Below are 19,213 nucleotides of genomic sequence, written 5' to 3'. Positions count from 1 at the left end.
GAAAGTTCAGCTCCGTGGAGTAGCTAAGCGAGCCCTTTATCCTCCCTTCTTCCCGAGTTCGGACAGGATCGCAGAGATCCGTGCGCGTGAGAGCCTAGCGAAGGAAACCCCCCGCCCGCCATGCTCACCTGAGAGCTCCCTGGGCACACCTGAGGGCTTGGCCAGCGAGCGCGCCCCGCAATGGAGCGGGCTCGCAGCTCGCTGCCCTGCAATCCCGTCCTTCACTCGCTAGGGCTGCAGGCCCGGCGCCTCGCCCTGGGGCCCAGACCTGCTTCCACCCTCTCTCTGAGTGCGGCACAAACCCTGGAAACCACGGGCTGCTCAAACCCATCTGAGCTCCGCTGGTGGGAGAAGCCACGCGACTGTTATTCCTGCCCAGAGCTCATCATCTCCACCGGCTCTAACTAGACCCGGCTGCCGCTGCGGGAGGTTGGAAAGCCCAGATCTGGGTGGAGGTGAAAACCGGCGCTCAGTCTGGGGCTGGGGGGGACACCAATAACCACAACTAATCATTATCCTGGCGTCCACAGCGCGCTGGGAGCACATTAATGACAGTAGCTGCACGCTGCTCCGCCGCAGAGAAGTGTTCTCCCGTATTCCCACGTGGGGAGAAACCGAGGCACACAGCTGAAGGTACTAGCGCCACCTCACACGTTTGATGGCAGACCGAGCCATCGAAGCCCTGTCCCGTGGCTTCCAGCCCTGTGCTTTAAAGCCCATTACACATCCTTCCTCGCCGGTTTAGCGGCTTAGAATTAACCCCGGAGCCTTCTTTCCAGGTGATAACGCCTCAGCTCTCTCTAGGCTGGGATGTTCTGCCTCCCAACAGCAAAGATCTGAATGTAATAAAAGCGTTGTCATAAGGAGCCTTTTCGCTTCGTGGTCGGTGCATTTTCCCTATTCCAATATTCGGTGGCAGTTTGTCACTAGCCGTGTAGTGTGTTTATTCCTCGCACGGACACTCGCTTGGTCAATTTCGGCTCTGTTTGATTTGCTATGGGGATTTTGGTTTTATTTTATTGCGCTACGAGGCTTATTTTCTACAGACACAAACCCAGAAAGGTCACACACCGAGGAATTCTGAGCCGTAAAACTATCAGCCTTGATCCCCCCTCCTGTCATATGCCCCAGCACATATAATTACACCGATTTCTTCTCTCTCTCTCTCGTTACACGAAAAGACAAAAGCAAAAACACGCGGAGTAAAAGCTTGACTTTTGCGCCCACACTGTTTTAAGGCGATTGCTCGTCTTTCCACCAGAAGCCTGTCATTTCAATGTTGATTGTTGAAATATACAAGACCGGTTTTAGTGTCAGGTTTGCAGAGAATGCTGGGCTCTTCTCACGGATACAGATTCCCTCCCCCCCAAGAAATCAGGAGTGTATCGACCTCATTTAGTCACCTTCAAAAGCACAGACCAACCGAAAAAGAAACAAGCGAGACGGCTTTGGGACAAGTCCATCTTTCTACACCCCCACCCCTTCAGCGGCCGGATCTCTGTCTCTCCCGTGCAGTCCAGGCTCTTAATCCTTATGGCTACTTTTAAAAAGCAAACTAAGAATGGTTTCAGTATGGGAACGAAAAACCCACCCTTGAAGGTTCTTTGTGGCAATTCTGTGTGTCTTTCATCATCTTCCTTGGAAAATAAATGACCATTGTTCGGCGGTCTTGTGGGGGGAAGGGGTGTTTTTAGGGAAATTGCTTTTTCCCTTCCCAATCCCATTCCCCAGGGAGGTTGTATTTATTGACGTGTTTTTATAAGCAGCCCGGATGTTTGTAAAGCCAAACATTTTTGTTTTTAAATTATAGGGGCGCACACCAACCAGGGATGTATTTCCTAGGACACCTGCGCGATCGCTTTGTACAACGGAGGAGGTGTGTGTGTACATATCCGACTTTATTTTTAACAAATCCCTTCCCACGCCCTTTAAACAAGAAAACTTGAACGGTGGGATACATACACCGCTCCAACCGAACCCAGCGAAGAAATGTAACTGTAATGGCTAAATGGCTTTCCAGGGAGTTTTGCCGGAGAGTGAGGACTGAAAGGTTTAACCCTTTAAGCCCTGATTTAAGAAAAACAACAACAACAACCACCCCAAAATCAAAACCAACAACCAAAACCTCAGCACAGCACCCAGCAGCTCGCAGTTAAGTACGTGGTCCGATTTTCCAAAACGCTCAGCTCCCATTGAGATACCGAAAGACGGTGGCTAGATTGAACCGGTAGGAGTTAGCTCTTCTGGGCTCTAAAGTTTTTGAACCCACAGCAATATATTATTGCACGTGGGGAGACAGCCAAAGCTTTTGCAAGGGCTGGGGTCTAATTTTTTACCTAGTCATTATAAAACTGCGGCGAACCTACAACTTAGAATCAAGGGAGTTGATAAAGTAAACGGCGCTGGATTTGCACAAGCTGTTTGGAAAACGAACCAAAAATGTGGAGGTGGATAGCAAAATCTCTTCTGCAAAGCCCTGGAAAGTTGGGGTTAGAAATGAGGAATAGGACCAGAAAGAACCCCCTACCAAGCGGCTAGGTGAAAAATACGAATTGCACTAGGGAAAAAAGCAGGTGCCCAAAACTGTCCTTTTAAAACACTGGTGTTGGCATTTTTTTAAGTTAGGTCGTATCACTCTTGTGTTATTCAATATTTGTGTTAAGGCTACCCGGTCCCCCTGCAGTCATTGGCAGCGTCTTCTGCCCATTCAGAGAATCAGCAGTATACTCCCAGAATGCTTCTGCATGTACGTTTACATCGCTGGGCAGCACCCTTCCTGTCCCCGCGCGAGACTAGACCAGCTTGTCCGAGCCAAGGTTGGTTTGTGGAAGCCGGAGTAACATTTGCCTGTTTTTTACCAGTGGAACACAAGGCAATTCATAGGGAAACACGCAAGGCCTGTCTCACTGGCCAGAGAAGGAACCAAGAGAAACTAGAATACATTGAAAACTGATCCTGCAGGGAGTTGGGAGACGGATCCTTTAGCCCGGCAGAAACATTCCCCACACACCCACATTTACAGGGTCCTATATACATAGGACATTATATAGGACAATATAGACACATTCATATTAATTGTGTTTTGGAGCGAAGTCGGTTTTTGAGAGGAAAAACTGGTTCTAAATCGTTTGCTTTCCTCGCAGCACACCAGGATATGGAAAGCAACAAGAGCTCATAGCTTCAGCTTTCTTGTTGCTTGCCCTAGCAAGTAGCTCTTCTCTTGTTCTGCATTCAGGGACAATTCCGATCAGCAAGTTCAACCATCGTCAGACTTCTGACAAATAGATAGAACGTTGTGTGTGTTTGTGTGTATACAAACACACACAGCTACCTCCACGGAGAGTGAAAATCAGACAGGCAGACATCAATATTGCTACTAATTGAAAGCCGAATTCGATATAGTCCTTGATTTTCTAGTTTATAGAAGGCTGGACAGTGTTTCAAACTAACAGGACTTTATTAACACCTCTGCTTTCGCCTCTGTTTTTGGTGGAGTTTGCCTGCAAATATGACCTTTCCGTCCCTAAAATCAGCGGGATGAGGGAAGAATTCCACCATTTGATTCAGCGACAATTCTGCTGCCTTGGGACACGTGTCAAAACCCGCAGGGCGTGTTAAAAGCCAACTTGCTCTATAAATAATCACAACAAAATGGGGTCCTGTCGGGCTTGTGGCGGCAGATGAGAGCGCTGGGAGCTCCCACCCCCGTAAGTGCGAACAAATGTAGCATTTAGTTGCTATTAAACCAGAGCAGGTCGGATATTAATCGGGAATTGAGATCAGTTCGCACATCATAAATCATCAGTCTGCTAGGCTCACGGCATTCGGAGTTTCCGCCGCTCGGCTCGCATTGTATTCGGGGCCCGGGCGTGATCCCAGGATTAAACTCGACACTGTGCAAATATTTGTATTTTAGCCCAGAATTAGAGAGGCAGGAAACCCAGTTTGATAAGTGACAGGTGAGAGCGGGACCGAAAAAAGCAGCTTTAGAGTGGACGTGTCACCTGGGCAGCTAATTGGAGCCCAAACTGTTTTGTGTTAAGTACTAAACACGGTCCTACTCTACCGCACTAGTTACTGCGAGCAAAATCCAAACCCCGCATCTCCTTCCACGCGCCACGAGCGACCCCTTCAAAAAACATCTGAAACTATCCCGTCAGGCATGAACCTCCGGTTTATTTTCACTGGCTGGGTTCGGTCCTGGGGTGGTATTTAACGCCGTCCGTATAAAACCAGTGCCTTTTGATTCCTTTCCGCAGTGACCTATTTTATCACGGTCCCGCATCAGAAACGGCTGGAAATCAGGTTGGGAAGAAACTGGCGAGCCACCTTTTTTCGAATTTAAATGAGACACACACAGAAGAGTAGAGAGAAGGCAATAATTTCCAACGCGACAGATCAAGAGCTCTGTAGAAAGATAGCAGCAGCAATCCACGTTGGAAAGGACGGGGATTTGCATTAGAAACTATATTAGGAACAGGATCAGAAGGAATCTCAGACCAAGAAAGAGGATTAAATCGAATTGATTGATTCCCAATCAGTCCAGCCACGTCAGGAATGGCAGACAGATTTAATTCGATTTTCAGATTATCTAGCGAGGAGCCGTGGAACAAAGATAACTGCTCCAAACGCAGAGCTATATTCATAGAAATGAAAATAGTGTCCGATCATTTCTTACAACGTGTCGTGGTTTCATCCGTCTTATTGTTTTGAATATGTAGCGGAAAATATATTTCCTTTGATGATTGTAGCCATTAAAATATTAACTGAAAAAGAAAAATCCGCTCAGGACAATATTGTACGGTGTTTGGAAATTGAAGTGCAAACCTGATTTTTCATCGAGCAGACAATGAACGCCTTTCTGGCGCTTTCCGTGCGCTGTTTGCACACCTGATAGCCTTATCTTTAGTGGCTTTTCTAAATCAGCCAATGCCCAGGAAATAACGAAAGAATGAGCCATACAACTTTCCAGTGCTTGAAATCGAGTTACTGGAGCTGCGGCACTTCTGTAGTCATCGCTATCCGGAGACAGAGAGATTGGAGTCAACTTTCACTAAAGAGTTTGCTGCTGCTTCCCTAATTAGTGCTAATTAGCAACTACAATTCCTGAATCAAATCAAACCCGAAAATCCCGCTATCTTGATTTAAACTTTCTTTTCCCCGCTCTCCAATACGGGCATAAGACATAACGGCACGATCCGGAATGACTCTTTGTAAAACTGTCTAGTTTATCTGTCTAGTCGATCTATCTGCACATTAAACCAGACACACTAAGATGTGTGTACGTCAGGCGCGGTCACTAGGCTTGCTATAGGCGACACCCGTAAAATATTTACCTGCCTACCTATTTGTAAATTTCGTGTGTGTGAGAGAAATAGGGCAACACCCTGATAGCTTTCTTTTAAAAGACCAGAGCTTCCTCCACATTTTGTGTACAAATGAATACTACATTTAATGAATGAAACGATACAATATGGAATTGCTCGATCCGGGGTGTGGTCTGGAGTTGAGCTCACTTCTCCTGGTTTATCAATTACACTCCGTTTTCTCCCCTCCACTGAACGGCCGCTGGGGAGTTTGCCACAACGTTGCTGCTTCCCTAAAGATTTCTAGGAATTCTCCCCCTAAATGATGGGCACAATCGTGCATAAAGGACCATTTTACCAAATCGCCCAGAGCAGCCGAAGTATTTATTATCTAAATGTCCCTACGTGGTCTGCGCTGACAGATAATTTGGGGCTTTGCGCTTTCATAGCGCCAGTGGGCAGGAGAAGAAACCGAGACGCTGGGCGAGGGGACGTGACCTGGGGCAGTGGCAGAGCACGGGGCAGTGGCCGCCTGGCCCCGCACTCCCCAGCCTCGCTCCATCTACCAATCCTCCCAAGAAGACCACAGATCGTCGAGGAGTTTGTTTCTGGAGCCGGGCTCATTCAAAATAGCTCGCTTGGCCAGCTCCCTTCCCACTGCTCTTCTAAACGAAAAGGGGCTTTTCAAAGGGCTGCCATCTTTTGCTGCCGCCCTTGTTACCTGGGTTTCCAAACGGGGAGTGGGGGCAGATCTGGATTGAATGTGTTTGGTTTCGCTTCGAATGCAAAATGAAACCTCCGCAGCTCGGACTGCGCGGCTCGAGGACCTGCAGAGCGCATCTCCTGCGCGCGCCCAAACTTTGCTTCCACCCCCCCCACCCCGCCCCGCCGGGCAATGCCGGGTTCTTGGGACAATGCCGCGTGAGATGTGTGTGTGTGTGTGTGTGTGTGTAGTGGGTTAATTTTCGTCTTCTCTGGATATGACTTCTGTCCTAGACACCGAGGGCAGAGAGGAACTAGGATCCCCGCCCCCAATCCACAGCTGTTCCATCTCCATAGCTGGCTCCTTTCCATGCAGGGCGGAGCAGCAGCAGGACAAACGGGACAGGCCGGGGGTGGGGTGGGGTGGCGGAATAAGCCCCTCCCGTATCCCCAGTGGATCTGGGCCCAAACCTGCTGCCACGGAGACTTGCAATGGGCGCAGGCCGTGGACTATGGGGCCCTGCTCCTGGGGGACAGAGCTCGGGGTGGCTCTTCACTCCCCCCGCCAGGGAAGGGCAGCGGAGGGGCTGGCGCGGCTGCTTTGGAGGGGTTTGGCTGGCGTTTGCTATTAACCCGGCTCGGCTCTGGGCTTGGGCTGGAAATGGAAGAGTTGGGACCGGGCGCCCTTGTGTGACTGGGGACGCTGTGGGGCAAGGAGGGGAGGTGACCCAGGCTCGCTGCAGCCCGGTGATGGGCGGTGCTAGAATCTCCTGGGAAAGCACCAAAGGGGATCGACCCCAGCCCCGTCGGAAACGCCCATTCCCTATGCGCCCCGCTGCCCCTTCCGACCCCCGGCTGCAAGGTGCGAGGCGGCCGGGCTGTCAGCCTTCACACCAGCCGCTCGCCGCGGCTCAGCGCCGGGGCTTGAGTTACTGCCGACGCCTGGTGTGAAAGGCTCGGAAGCCTCGGATGGTTCCCGAGCCGCCTGCGCTCCGCGCTTGTCCTGCTCCAGTCCTGGGCTCCAGCGTGGGGCTGTCAGAGCGCGGAGGCTCCCAAATCCTCCCCGCTGCCCCCCCCCCGGCCCCCGGGCTTGATGGGGCGGAGCCCGGACTCCTACGCTCAGCCCCGGTGGACCCGCAGTTGTTTTCCGTTTGGCCCACACGGCCCCTGTTCGTGTAAACGCTGCTCAGGGGTTTGTCCGAGATTATCACCCGCGCAGGCCAAGGTGTGTGACATGGTGAGAGCTGCCCGGGGCCGGGACACTTGGCAGGAGATCAGAGGAGAAGGGGGTGGGAATGGGCTGGTCGGCGGAGGAGGTGGAAAGTCACCCCCCTCCCCGGGGAAGATGAATGGCGTCCGGACAAGGCCTCGACCTGCAAGTGAAACTGAGGCCGGAGCAGATGTTACGTTGGCAAAGTTTGTCTGAAACTTTCCTAGCGCAGCCATTAGCTATGGGGGGGGGGGGGAGGGAGGCAATTTGCGGGGGGCGGGAGTCGATTGGCTCAGATCTCAGTTTCTTGATCTCTAGCAAAGAAACCCCCTGAACCGCCCCCAAAAGCTGCGAAGTTTGCTAACACCCACCACTGCCCCTGCGTCCTTGTGGCCCCTTCACACCCGCCCGCCCCCTGGTCAGTAGCAAGGGTTGCTACTGGTGTGACTCAACCGGGAAAAGCAGCCCTGTCACCGCCATGTCTCCGCCACACGTGCGGTTGGAAGAAGGGCCTGTTCTCTGTCCAGGCTGGCCCGTACATCCTGTCACACTCTGCCCCCATTTTCAGCCCGTGTGTTTAAACCAGCCCCAAGTATTTCGACCTCTCCAGCGCCTTGAGGGGTCCACGTCTGTTCAAATCCCCGGCGACTGGGACGAATCGGGCATCACACACAGAAGAGCTCGTGGTATCTTGGCTAATTAACATCACCTGAAATGCAGCCAAGAGCTGGGGCAGGAGGGCGCAGGCTCGTAACGAATAGCTTGAAAGTGCCTGGCGCTGGACTGAAGATGGTGTCTCTGTGCCACTGTATTGACACCTGTTGATTTAACGTGAAAGAAGCGGTATGTCCTGCAGGTCTCCCTGCCTGTCGGACACACAGGTCCGAAGCCTGGCAGGGTCTGGCTCCTTTTCCCAGCGAGCTTGGTAGCAGATCAGCGAGTTCCCAAACCAAAAGGGTGCCAGTGATGGGAACAAGCATTTTAAACAAGCCGGTCTGGACAAGCCCTGTGGGCCGCTGACATCCACTGGGGGCTTTTCTGTGTACCGCGAAGCATGAAATTCAGCGTCTCTCACTCCCAGTCCCATTGGCAAATCTGCAGTACCTTCCACGTGGTCAGGATCGGGCCCAGGGCTGAAGGCCGATTGGCTGAGATGCCGGGTTAGTTCCCGGCACACACAGCTGGCGGGAGAGCGCGGGGTTTCGGTATAAACGGGCCAAGATCAGCACACGCGCCTAGGCAGGGCAGTCTGTCAAAAGCTTGCCGCGGAGTAAGGCCCTGATCCTTGTTTCCATGGACGTCGATGATAAAACCCCTTTGATTTCAGCTGGAGGAGGGTCGGGTCCATGGAGCTCCTGGGAGCAGGAACTGTCCCTAATGGATGGCCCAGGCTGAAACAGAAACAGACTCGCGCGGGCAGATTTCTCTTGAGGTCCCTCTCGGGTCTGCATTCACTGTCTGCCCAGCTCCGGGTCCGCGCTAGGTTCCTAGCTCTCAATGGATGAGGCAAAGCTGCAGCCCTACAGACTATGGGTGTCTGATGCGCGGTGAGGGGGGTTTTGATGCGGGGGGGAGGGGGGCTGCCCCTGAGATCAGTCAGTAGCCGAGCACTCCCCTGGCCTGTTTCACTTAGGGTGGAGGCCGGACTTTTCGCTACTGCCCTGCACGGTGGCTAGTGGCTCGTACTTCATCACCATGGTCCAGGAGCGGGCTGACGAGGCGAGCCGTCTCAGCGGTTAAACACCCAGCCCAGCGGTGCGATCCTGCTTCTGCAGCCGGAGCCGGGCGTTTTCCCTCCCTGCTCCAATAACATAAACGCGGGCGGCGTGGGGGAAGAGAGCCCCCCTGCGTGCAGCTAAGCTGCCATCGGCCTGGGGGATCCAGGCAGCAGGTTACTGTTGGTGCCCACGGTGGGAAATGAGCAGGGACGGAGCGGGGACAGCGCGTTCTCCGGGCGCCCCAGGGCGCAGCATTTGCAGTTCCTGCTGTTACCAAGCGCTCTGGCCTGGGGTTTCTTCTCCCGCTGTGCTGCCTAGCGGCTTTCGCACCAGAGCCGCCTTATTAAGCAACAACAGCGGGAGAATGAACCGAAGCCCCTTTGCCACAGTCCAGCCAGTTCGCTGGGATCTGTGGTATTTTAAACAAATCCACATTTACCCTGTTCCCTAGCGCAGTGTACACCCAGAAACCCCTCCCACCCAGACCGCAGACATTAGAGTCTCCTAGCGAGAAATGCCTGGACCCCCCGGCTCTATCTTGTGTCTCTAAAACTCTCCCCCAGGGTGAGCGATTTTGTTTAAATCGGGGCCGCTGGACTTCCCTTTGGTGGTTTGACAAGGGCTGACGGTTGGCAGAAGTAATGATTGGACCCCAGGAGCTAAGTCCCCCTCGCAGATGAGAGCAAATTGGGCTGATCTAGGAGTCTGCTGGGGAAGAACAAACAAACAAACACCCCGAGTCTGTTCACACTGTCCAGAGCCAGTCGCTAATTGAGTGCTAGAAGCCAGATTCCAGATCTCGTTCCTTAATTTCAGTGTGACCAGGATCGGGCCCTAGATGTTTTCTATTTAATGCTAATAAGTGGCTATTGAGAAAGTCCAACCCGCCCGGAAGTCCCCCCAGCCTGCATCTCCTGGCAGGTCTGACTACCTGTTGGTCATCACAGGCGGAGTCTTCCCCTTTGTCACCCAGGGAGACTGTCCCACCCCGAAGTACTGTCTGGCTCACAGAGAACTAGGTTTCAGAGAACTAGGGTGGGGGGGAGGCAAAGCCAACGTTTTTAGGGGTCAAGTGACTTGGATAAAGTTCCTTCCCAAGTGCTGCTGCTGCTTTGAGCCAGTTCTCCTCTGCTCTCCTGTTTTTAAAGGGGTGCGCAGGGTCTCCAGAGCTTTGGAGGAGAGTGGAGCTGAGATAAGACTGAAATCTAAATCAGTGAGTGGGCCAGATCCCAGTCTGACATCAGTGGGCATTGGCTCCCGTAGAGCTACTCAAGAGAGACCAGCCGAGGATTTGGAGAAGAAGGGGAGTCAATTGACTAATGTCCAGTCTGATCCAAGTCCCTCTGAAGACTCTCCTTGGAGCAGGCACTCACTCCAGTGACTTCCCAAGCACCTGGCTATGTATATGTCTGGTGTTGACAAAAAAGTGAATAAACAATATAAGTATTTGGGGTCCCAACGTATTGCTCTAGTCTTTAAATGAGAATATTGCCCGGGGTTAAAAAGGGCTAGCTACACACACCTTGGATGTGGGCCACCACATGCTATGGTAGTAGTGGCATCCCACAACTTCTGTTGTCTCCCCTCACTGCTGCCTTCTCTCCCCACATTATTTATTATGATCCGAGCATTCTAGTCTTTAAAAAAAGCTACTTATACCACTTGCTCCTATTGTTGCCTTATAGCCTAGGTCAGACATTAACTGCTCTGAGGGCAAAGAAATTCCACCCAAATCCCTTTCAGGCCTAACCCCGTCTGTAGCTTTGTGCCCTCTAGTTTCTGTATTTGGCCCAAGACCAAACTGTCTTGCACAGCTTCCATCCTTTCCATTCTCTTTACAATTGCATGGAAAAAATGACTTAAGCTAAATGAAACGAGACACCTTGATTTCAAAATAAGTGTCTACCCACTGAAACAACAAAAGGGGCAAATTCAAACCTAGTTATTTCTGTATCAGAAATGGACCAGGCTCCAGACACCACAAAGTTCAGCCTGGGTGTGGGATGTCGGGTTCCTGATAAATCCCACTGTCAGGTTAGGTTACTGAGAACAACAGTAAAATAAAACTGTTGGTTATAGCTAAAGCATGTCATCAGGGCAGATCATTTTCAGGACATCAGCGAGACATTGGCAGATTGAAGTCTAGTCAATAGGGGAAAACGGTCTTTTTTACATGAGAAAAAAAAATTGTGTTTTAACCTAAGGTGTGAATTTAAACACATTCAGTTACAGTGCAAATCCCAGTGTAGACACTCTTATCTTGCTTTATACCAGGCTTAGTTCAATTTAGCTTCAGTTGATTAGGCTGGTTTACACACACTTTACACAGGAGAACCTCAGAGTTACCAACACCTCGGGAATGGAGGTTGTTCGTAACTCTGAACAAAACGTTCTGGTTGTTCTTTCTAAAGTTTACAACTGAACATTGACTTAATACAGCTTTCAAACTTTGCTATGCAGAATGAAATTGAAACCACCTTAATTTAAATGAAACAAGCCCAGAAACCATTTCCGTACCTCGTCAAATCTTTTTGTAAACTTTTCCTTTATTTTTTAGTAGTTTACCTTTAACACAGTACTGTACCGTATTTGCTTTTTTTTATTTGTCTCTGCTGCTGCTGATTGTGTACTTCCTGTTCCAGATGAAGCGCGTGGTTGACTGGCATTCATAACTCTGGTGTTTGTAACTCTGAGGTTCTACTCTATTGGTATAACTAGTTCATTTCAGTTAAGGGTGTGATTTTTTAATCAAAACAGTTATACTGGTCCAACCTGTAATTTGGACACAGCTATGTTGGTATAAAGGCACCTTTCAGTAGTATAGCTTCTTCTTCCTCCCTAATGGAATAAACTATCCTGGTGTAAGCACCTTTATACTGGTATAACTGTATCCACACTAGGTAGCTTGTACTAGTTTAACTAAACTGGTATAAAGTGGTATAACAACGAGGAATGTAGGGCTGGTCTACACTGGGGGGGGGTCGATCCAAGATACGCAACTTTATTAGCGTAGCTGAAGTCGAAGTATCTTGGATTGAATTACCTGGGGTCCACACGGCGCGGGATTGACGGCCGTGGCTCCCCCGTCGACTGCGCTACCGCCGCTCGCTCTGGTGGAGTTCCGGAGTCAACGGTGAGCACATTCGGGGATCAATATATCACGTCTTAACGAGATGCGATATATCGATCCCGGATAAATCGATTGCAACCCGCCGATACGGCGGGTAGTGAAGACGTACCCTAACAAATTTATTTGGGAATAAGCATTCATGAGCTAAAACCCACTAAGAACCCCCCACTTGGTAAGGCAACTCCCATCTTTTCATGTACTGTGTATATAAATCTGCCTACTGTTTTTTCCACTCCACGCATCTGATTGAAGTGGGTTTTAGCCCATGAAAGCTTATGCCCAAATAAATTTGTTAGTCTCTAAAGTGATACAAGCAGGAGCACCGCCAGCTTTTCTGCCACCCTAGGTGGTGGAAGGTCCCGCCCCAAAATGCCACCCCCACAGAGGCGGCGGAAGGTCCCGCCGCTGAAATACCACCGTAGTCGCTGCCCCCCAAATTGTAGTGCCCTAGGCGACCGCTGAGGTCACCTAATGGGTTGCGCCGGCCCTGGCTACAAGTACTCCTCCTTGTTTTTGCTGATGCAGACTAATGGCTGGTCCACACTAACCCCCCAGTTCGAACTAAGATACGCAACTTCAGCTACGTGAATAATGTAGCTGAAGTCGAAGTACAAGGTACTTACCGCGGGTCCACACGCGGCAGGCAGGCTCCCCCGTTGACTCCGTATACTCCTCTCGCGGAGCAGGAGTACCGGTGTCGACGGCGAGCACTTCCAGGATCGATTTATCACGTCTAGACAAGACACGATAAATCGATCCCAGAAGATCGATTGCTTACCGCCGAACCCGGAGGTAAGTATAGACGTACCCTTACACGGCTACCACTCTGTAAACTGGTATAGTTAAAGTGATACATCTTATAATTGTTGAGAAGACCTTAGGACCAGGTTTAAGCTAAACCAAAATAAGCCACTCTTACACTGAAGTAAGTGTCCACATGGGTTTGCACTGGTTTCACTAAATTAGTTTAACATCCGATTTGAGTTAAATTGGTGCAACTTCCAGTTACATAAGTCCTAAGTTAGAAGGAGTTGCAGGCTTTACCTTTGTTCCTGAAGCCCCACCCCCCAGCCAGTTTATGTGGCTTTGCAATGACATATGACTAATTTAAGAATGTTTTTCTCTCCCCTGTTGCTGTGTGAAACATCTACCTAAGCAGGGGAAACTGAAGATAGAGAAACAGCACCCAAAGTTCTGTCAAGTGCTCCAAGTGAAACTGAGAACACAAAGCCCAAGAGGATTAAAGACAAACACAGAAAATAGAGACAAATTCAGTAATGCCAGGTGTTAATTCAGACTGGTGTGTAGGGGTAAGAATGGGGACACAAGAGTTTTTTTAAGTTGCTGGGTGTCCATAGCATTCCAAATCTTCTGGGAAACTTCCATTGGGATCGGAATAGGAAGTGCTGGCTAGTTGTTAGAGCACTGAATTAGGAGCCAGGATTCCTGGGTTATATTCCTAGCAGTGCCACTGATGTCCTGGGTGATCATGGGCAAGTCAGTTTCTCTCTCTGCATCTCAGTTTGCCCTTATTGAGCAAGAAATGATAATCTGTGGAATTAGTGAGACTTGCATGAGAAGCTTTGTACAAGAAACGTATCATTCATAAATAACCTGAGGTCTGAGCTTTCTCACTAAACTTGTCATTGACGCTGGTGTGACAGACGAAGAACAAACTCAGGATTAGTTTGTGGGTTCCAACATTGTGTCAGAGTAACTGTGCATGTAACTCTACAACCAACCAACAATCAATACAATAAAATAAACATTAATAAGCTATTTTCTTGTTGGCGATTCTTATTGCAAGTAACATTGCAAAATCCTACTCCTTCTATGGACTTGGGTGAGCTATGCATTTTAAATGGGAGAATGAAATTATCCATAGCCCCCCCGTCCATTATCCTCAATTGACATGGTCAATTGATCCGGGAAATTTTCAGGAGAATTTTGCATGGCTGATTGCATCATCTATGGAATTAATACAAAACCTGGCTATTAATGATCAGCAGAGCTCCGCGGGTCCATGTCAATACAAATGACAGCAGCAGCAGCACAGTGTATATGGATCCCACTGATAGAAAATGTCCGCGAGCGGATTCATGGGCATTTCATTTGAAACACCCCAAACTTGACCCCAGTACCAGAAGGAGCTGATTGCTTAGTGAACATCAACTGCTTCTTCTGCCCCAAATCCAGCATAAAAACTACCCAACTATATCCCAGAGAATGTTCTTCTTGCATGAATCAGGCAGCTGATTATCTGGAGCTTAATCGGCTGCAAGGCAATCAGACTCTCCACTCTCACCACAGGCAGGGCATGCATGTTAAAAACGCTGGGGAAAGTCGAAACATCAGTCGTTTAGACCAGAGCTGAACCGCAAGCCTTGTTAGCAAATGGTCCTCTATTGGAATCTACGTTGTTTAATGGCTGCTGCATTTGGTGAAGCAAATCATGTTATTCTAGAAGACTGGGTTAATACTGGATGCCTGTGCTAACCACCAAACTGCACTTAGGGCTCATTTCCACTGACACCAACAGAACGCTAGCAGGCATTCGGCTCAGATGACATGCAGATCTGAAGGTAGTAAATAGAAATGCTGGCTTTGCACATGTCCTTGCATGTGTGGATGTGTTAGTGCAGGGAGCAGATTCATGGACACAATACAGTCGGATGTAGATGAGAGCCAAGGTATGGAGAGCCTAGAGTAAAATCCAATGCTATAGAAAGAGGCTGAGATAAATAATCCCATTTATTCTTCCATGTAGAGCTCTTTGTGCAGAGTGCCATTAAACACTCTACAGAGAGACAAAGACCCTGATGTACGTTACCCGGGTGTTGTGAGGCTTAACGGTTATAAAGGGCTTCGGTTGGGAGGTGTTCGGTAAATGCTAAGTATTATTATTGTTGTACAGGAGGAAAAGGGGAAGCGATGTATGAAGATGGAGTGGAGGAAAAGGAGAACAAAGAAAACTGCAGCTGGTAAGTGGAGAGGCTGAAGTTGGCTTTTACAGTGAAAGGAGGTTTCCTTGAAGAATATAATAATTGAGGAAGGATTAATCTGCACCTACAGCAAATGGAGAGGATTCAAGGTGAGCTTGGGAGAGATGAAGTAGCTCACCGGCTCCGAGGGATCCTCCAGCCTGTAAGTCAAGGGGATGGGGTGGGGAGGAGGTCAAGCCAATAAAAGCAGAGTGAGCAGGTGGGGGAGACGGCAGAGGTGAGGGCAGAGGAATGGTGAGCAAGGCCTCAAAAGAATTTGTAACCAGGAGGATAGACATGAATTAGATGTAGTGTGTTCTGGTCTTATATGCCTTCATCACTGTAGTATCCGAGCACCTTCCAGTCGTGCAGGGGTTCTCAAATGTTTTGAAAATATTTCAGGCTGTGATGACCCCCCACCCCAAAAGTGACAATCCCACCAGACCATGCCACATTTACTTCTGCACTGCTGCTGACGGCAGCACTGCCTTTAGAGCTGGGCACCTGGCCAGCCGCTGTTGGTCTCCAGCCATCCAGCTCTGAAGGCAGTGCAGAAGTAAGGGTGGCAATACCATGAACCCTCTACAACAGCCTTGCGACCCCCTTTTGGGTCGGGACCCCCTGTTTGAAGAACGCTTCAATAGTGCATTAAGCAACATGAGTAACTTCTGTCATATGTGGTTGGTTCTTTTTGTTATCCTCTTCCCATGGAGAGAAGTGTGTGCAGTGGAGTGTTGCATTTTGGTAGGTTTGGGTTTTTTGGGGGGGAAACCAGGGATGATATTGGAACATGGGGGTGGAGAGCCCAGAAAATATGGTGATGGCCCCTCTAAATCTGTATAGAATAAATAATAAACAAATACAAGCCAATCCTTTCAGAGGTGCAGATCATCTGTGATCGATGGGAGTTGTAGGTGCTAAGAATCTCTCAGGATTTGGCCTAAATAAGAACCTGGTGCCACTGTCCGAGATGTGGGAGCAGTCTAGTCACAGCACTCTGAACCCCATGGTGATTAGGGAGTAGTGATCTGGGGAGTCTGGCAAAGAAGAAATTGCAATAGGAAGGCATGAATGAACATTTCAGAAGGAGCAGTGTGTCAGCAAGAGTGAATTACAGTAATGACCCAGAAGTGGCAAGAAACAGCAGATATGGCTGGAAAAAGTCAGTTTGGAAAGTTCTGATGATGTCCTACTTGTCCCTAGGGTATCAAATTCCAAGGAAAATTCTGGCCTTTGGGGCAAAGTAAGTGAGTTAAGGAGAGTGAAACATGGAGTAAAGAGGACTTTTTTACTCAGAGGGAGTCATTGTTGTCTAGTAGCTACAGCAGCAGGCAGGAAATTGACACTGAGAATTCTATTTTTGGCTCTGCCAAGGCTGCGTGACCTTTACCTCCTCTTCTATCTACCTGACTCTCTCTCTCTCTCATATGACCCCCATTCTCACAGTGTCTGAGCACCTTCCACTTATTTAAAAATAGAAGTAACAGCCTCTTTCGTCTATTTCTCCTGCAGGCTGGCAAAGCATGATTAGGTGATAGTTTTATGGAGTGGTGGGGGGAGAGAGGGAGAGATTTGCGGGTGTGCTGTGTGTTTATGTGTGTGCGCGAAGAACCTTGCCTCACTTTGCCCATTTGTAAAATGGGTATATTATTAACTCAATGCATACTATTTATTAGTTGTAGCACCTAAGAGCCCCAGCATGGATAAGGCCCTCGTTGTGCTACGTGCTGTACAAACAGGGAACAAAAAGATGATCCGTGCCTCAAATGTCTACACTGCTGCTGGGGAGATGTCTCCCAGCCCTGGCAGACAGACTCAAATGAGCTTGGCTCAGCTTACCACACTACAGATAGCAGCGTGGCCGCTCGGGTGAAGGCACCCAGACTTGGACCTAAGCTTGAGCAGAGCTAGTGTGAGTCTGTCTCCCCAGGCTGGGAGGCACACTCAGAGCTGCAATGTAGACAAACCCCAAAGAGCTTACAGGGTTTAATAAGACCAGGAGAGATGGCAGAGGTGAGCTCAGAGGGATGCTGAGAGGCCTTGGAGAATTTGAAAACTAGGAGGACAGAAATTAATTGATTTACATTCTATTCTATTCTATTCTATTGTAATTAATTAATGCCTGTAAAGTACTTTGAAATCATTGGCTGATCAGTGCTACATATGTGCACAGTAATATGTGAATCTTCAGTAATAAAAATGTGGTGGAGCCAGGAAAGAATCAATATACATACACGTGTGTAAAGGTGTATTCCATAACCCGTTGCACATCTATTGATGCAACAGGTTACGGAAGGTACCCAGCTCCACAACAGGCTATGGAGTCCTTTACAATATATTGATTTCTCGCTTTTGGCTGTAAAGGATTAGAGCATACAGTGAAGTGACTGTTCTAAGTTTATGAAGGAAATTGACTAAGTTGGAAGTCATAGGGGTGCCTGTAACAAAGAGCCTGTGAAGGCCAGGAGCACAGTGTTCAGCTAAATAGACTTCAACGTTCACTTTTTCATTTTTAAAAACGCAAGCAGAAAATGTACTAAGGACAATACAAACCCTTGAAACTCCCAGCAAATGACAGCTCAGAGATTGTTTACTTTCGTCAGCCAGCTGGCATCCCCATGGGTTTGAAGGCTCTGAATATTCCGTCTGGGCACTTCCTTTGCGGTGGAACACACACGGAGCTGCACCCCCTGGGGACGAGGAGGGGAAGTGAGACAGAGACAGAGAGCGCAAGTAGGAGCATGCTACAATAGCCACAGAGCAGCAGTTAAAGTGCCAGTGTTTCAAAGGGTGCTAAGAACAATAGACTTGCACTTTGATTTGTTGGCATTGCATAGATCTGGTTTTGCTCTGTGTAAAGAGGTTCTAGATTGCATACAACACCCAAAGAATTCGGGAACTACAAACCAGGACTGCTCAGAATAATTACACGATTTCCTCCACAGGGAAGCAATGTTTATCTTCCGACTGGAACATCCAGGGCTCAGAGGCACTAGGCTAATTTTCAGGGTTAAAAACAAATTCTTTTTTCCCCTTTTATGAACGTAATGGCTGTTTAGGGATTAGATCAAAGCAGGATGTGGATGTGTGACTGTTTAGCTGAAGCAGGTTGTATAACTGCTATACAATGAGTGGGGATGTTAGTGAACACATGGACTATTCTGGGCTCTATTTGTATGGCTGGAACTATAGAACCCAAACCTGTATCTAGTGGACACAAGTGTTTAATCAAAGTATAACTAAAGACTTTGGCCTTCTTGGGGTTTATAATAAAGTCACTGCTGTTTGCGGAGAGCTGAGTGGCTAAGCAGTTAAACATTTGGGGTGACATCCTGTCTCCAGTGAAGTCAATGGGAGTTCTGCCATTGATTTCAGTGGGCCCAAGATTTCAGCCTTGGACTTTCGAATGGTATTTAAAAGTAAAGGGTGTGGTTGCAGCTGCCAGGGTGAAAGGTGGCAGAGAAAAGAAAGCCACGGGGCTGAGGGCACAGGTCACGTTTGCTCATTGATACACTTCAATCATTGCTAAATGAGGCTACTGCAGTTTGCTTCCAGACACATTCACTAGACTTTGCTATAGACCATCTAAGGCTCAAATCCTGCCATGCCGGGGATCTAGCTCCCCCACACTTTGGCACTTGGCATGGTGTAGTTGCCTGGCTGCTTTGCTGCCACTACTACAGTCCAGGGGCCTGAGTCCTCTGCCTGCTCCCCGTGGAGGTGGTGTAGGCCTGTAAATCCATGGAGTGTCAGATTCACTGGCCACACCAGCCAGGCTTCCAAATCTCTCCTTTCTGTTCTGAAAGGGTCCCAGCTGGGGACAGCCAGCCTCTCCCCCCAGCAGCAGAAATGCTGTGTTTTGTTGTTAGGGTACATGCCAGGACTTCTTGCATTCGATACCATCGGGGCAAATACAACAGCAGAAGTGATGGCTCTGTCACAGCATCTCTAGCCATCAGAGGAGCTACAAGACAGGGTACTTACATCCACTACATCCTCTTCAGGTTGATTCAGCTGGCGTTTAATGTGTGCTCTAGCCCATCCCATCTAAGCAGTATCAGAATCATACCAGGGCCAAGAACGTATCATGAAAGTCACCCGCCATAGCCCTACTCCAACTGTGTAAGTAGCCCACTGGGAGATACATAGCGTGAGATCCTGGTCCC

This window comes from Malaclemys terrapin, chromosome 16 (genome assembly GCF_027887155.1).
Source record: "Malaclemys terrapin pileata isolate rMalTer1 chromosome 16, rMalTer1.hap1, whole genome shotgun sequence".
NCBI lineage: Eukaryota > Metazoa > Chordata > Testudines > Emydidae > Malaclemys > Malaclemys terrapin.
The sequence above is the reverse complement of the archived record's forward strand: the minus strand, read 5'-3'. Positions refer to the sequence as shown.